This window comes from Nannospalax galili, unplaced genomic scaffold (assembly GCF_000622305.1).
Source record: "Nannospalax galili isolate Female #2095 unplaced genomic scaffold, S.galili_v1.0 scaffold1119, whole genome shotgun sequence".
NCBI classification, from domain to species: Eukaryota; Metazoa; Chordata; class Mammalia; order Rodentia; family Spalacidae; genus Nannospalax; species Nannospalax galili.
Genome location: NW_008343597.1, coordinates 2,685,158 through 2,688,884, shown reverse-complemented (window position 1 = coordinate 2,688,884; position 3,727 = coordinate 2,685,158).

Below are 3,727 nucleotides of genomic sequence, written 5' to 3'. Positions count from 1 at the left end.
GATGGGCATTTGAGCAATTCAGAATCTTGGGTATTTTGAAAAGCGCTGCAATAAACATGAATGTGATCGTGGAAAGCTGTAGAAAACTGCCTTAGTTTCCTTTTGGCATATACATAAGAGTGGTATAATTGAATCATATGGTATTTCTGTCTCCAATGTTTTTGACAAGCTCTGTAACTGATTTCCACAGTGGCTGTGCTAGTTTATGTTCACATGAAGGATATAAGGTTTCTGATTCTCTACATCCTCACTAGCGTTCATTTGTTTTCTAGGAGATGACAGTTCTGAGTGGGTGAGATGGAATCTGAAAGTGGTTTTCATTTGAACTTTTCCTTATGGTTAGGAGATATTGGAATTTTCTGTCATATGCTTATTTCTTGTTTTGAGAACTCTCTTTCAAGTCATTAGCTGATTTATGGATTATATTACTTGGGGTTTTGTGGTGCTTTGTTTTTTAAAATCTTTGTAGATTCCAGATATTAATGCATGTCAGATGTCTAATTGGCAAACGTTTTCTCCCACTCCGCAGTCCACCTCTTCATTCTGTTAGGTGTTACTTTTTTAAAATTAACAGATACTTATAAAGTTCATCCAATACTATCTCTTCATTATTATTTTTATTTATTATTATTTTTATCATTATTATTATTATTATTAGTGTCAGAGAACAACTTTCTGGAGTCAGTTCTGTTCTCTTTCCACATGTATGTGGGTTCTAAAGATCAAACTCACGTCCCCAGGATTGTACAGCAAGAGCTTTTACCCGCCAGCCTCCCATTTGTTAACATTCTTGTAATTATTTCCTAAACTACTGGAGTCATTTTCAGAAAGTCTTTGCCTAAGCCTACTCTTGAATCAAACTCTGTTTTCCCCGACAGTTTTAAAGTTTCAAGTCTCACATTAAGGTTCTTGATCCATTTGGAATTAATTTTACACTGAATGGCAGATATTAAGTTTTATTCTTCAATTTATGGATTGGATTTGTCCCAGCACCATTATTAAAGGTGCCTTTTCATCAGTGTGTTTTTGATACTTTCGTCAAAAATTAGGCAATTATCATTGTACTGTTTTATTTCTGAGACCTCCCTTCTGTTCCATTGGCCAATGTGTCCCCCTTTGTGCCAGTAAAACGCTGATGGTGTTACTGTGACTCTGCACTAGAAGTTGAGATCAGATATTGTAATAATTTCTTCCTTGTCTTTTTTTGAAAAAAAAAAACAGGATTGTTTAGAATATGCTGAGTATTTTGTGATTCCACACAAATTTTAAGACTGTTTTTCTTGTCCTCTGAATAATGCCGTTGGAATTTTGATAGTGATTTTCCTGAATATGTAGATGTAGATCGCTCTCAGTAACATAGCTAGTTTCACAATATCAATTCTGTGGATCTACAATATTGGAGGACCTTGCCATTTTCTAATGGAATCGTCTATTTATTACTTTGGGATTTAAAATTTTTATGATAGAAGTTATTCACTCTTTTGGTGAAATTCATTCTTGATTTACATATTTTAACCTTGTGAATGGAACTGATTTCCTTATTTCTTTCTCAGCATGTTCATTCGAATGTACAAAAGAGCAACTAATATTATTTGCTGATTTTGTAACCTACTACTTTGCTGAAAATGTTTACGAGTATAAGAGATTTCTCGTGGAGTCTTTAGCGCCTGTGAAGAGTAAGTCGTGTCATTTTTGACTAGTGGTAATTTGATGTCTTTCTGTCCTGTCTCTATGGTTTTTGTTTCTTTCTCTTGCCTTGTGGGGTAAACTGAGATCTCTACTGACTAAGACTGGTATGTTTCCGGCTTTGACTCCTTCCTGACTTCATTTAGTAAAATATTGGGTACAGTTTGTTCATATACTTCTGTCCTGTCTCTAGTTTCTTCATGACTTTTATCATGAAGGGATGAGGAACTTTGTCAAAGGTCTTTCTCGCTTCTACTGAGATGATCTTGTGGTTTCTGCCTCCAAATCTGTTTATGCGCTGTATGCCATCTTGGGAATCCTCTGACAGAACCTCTTTCTTTCATTGATTCTTCGTTTTGTTCTCATAGTTTCCATTTCTTTACTTTTCATTGTTACTGCTTTCAGTCCAGTGTTGTTCTGCTCTGTTTTTGCAGAACCTTAAAGGGCATCATTATCGCTAGGTTGTTTATGAGATGTTTCTTAGTATCATTTATTTATTTATTTATTTATATATTTATTTCCTAGATGAATGTTTTGCTTGTGTGTGTACATATTCATCTGAGCATGCAATTGTTGCTGTTAGGCCGGACCTTTCTCCCACCTCGGGGGCAGGGGATGAGTAGGCACAGAGTAGAGTCAAGGACACAGACACTAGGAGGCTTACTGTCTTGCAAGCAGAGCTCTCCTTTATTGCATACAAGGGAGCAACCTTTACACCCCTCCCTGTCCTCCCATTGGTCCCCGAGTCTGAGATGTTTCTCTCTCATTGGTTCTTCTGGTGTGTCAGCTTTCTCCAGGTCTCCTGGCAGAACTTAGGTCTTCAGACTCAAAACAGGAAGCTCTGCCTTGGCCTGTCCCTCCACATACAATGCCTGTGAAGCCCAGAAGAGGGCATCAGGTCCCCTCGAACTGGAACTTGTTCATTGTTGGGACCTGAACCTAGGTCCTCTGCAAGAGCACACAGTAGTTCTCTTAATCCCTGAGTCATAGCTCTAATCCCTGATTTTTCTAGTAAAAACATTTATAATTATAAATGTTCCTCTTAGAATTGCTTCAGACATGGATCATAGAGCTAAGGTTGGGGTGGGATCAGTGTGGGGAGAGTCTATCTAGGCAAAATAAGTATGAGTCCTGAAGCTGGAGAATGCAGTTAGTCTGGGTGCAGGGGATCAGGACCGCAGTGGATAGGTCTGGGCTATGAGGCTACTCCAGAAATCTGAGGTGGGACGAGCAGGAGGGGGCCTGGACCCAAGGTTGGAAGGGGACAGCATTGGGAGAGGGAATGGAGCTGGTCAGGATGCAGGGGAAACAAGTTGCAGTGGATGAGGTCTGACTGGTCCAGGGTGGTATGCAGATGTCTGACAGGCAGAGTGGGAGGGATGAGACATGATCCCAAAGCAGAATAATGCATGCAGGATTGGGCTACCACACTGCCTGGAGGCAAAATCAGGGATGCTCAGGCTGCCTCGGGGGCATAGGTTCAAGGCTCAAGGAGAGAGAATGGGAAGAGGATATGCCTGCTCATTAGAGACAGCAGGGAAGCCTGAGCCCTGGAGGAGTGTGACTGAGTAGAGATCTCCCCAAAGCAGGGGACAGGTGCCACAAGGTTTGGGCTACTCACCCCTCCAGAGGCTGGAGGCTGAGTCAGGCACTCTCAAGCTTCCTCAAAAGGACAGGTCCGAAGCATAAGGACAGGAGACTGATTCTAAGTTGTTATTCATTTTAAGTTCATGTGTATGAGTGTTATGCCTGCATGTATATGAGTGCACCCATGTCATGCAATGCCCAGGGAGGACAGAAGAGGGTGCCGGAGTCCATAGAACTGCAGTTACAGAAGGTTGTTAGTTGCAAGATGGTTGCTAGCTGCTATGTGGGTAGTAAGATTTGAACCCCAGTCCTCGGCAAGAGCAGACGGTGCCCTTCCCAGACCCAGATTCTAAGTATTTTAAGTTTCTTACATGTTTGTACTTCAAATGCATCACTAGCAATTTATTTCTATCTCAATGTAATTAGATGATATCTGTAGTTTCTCTTCTATTGA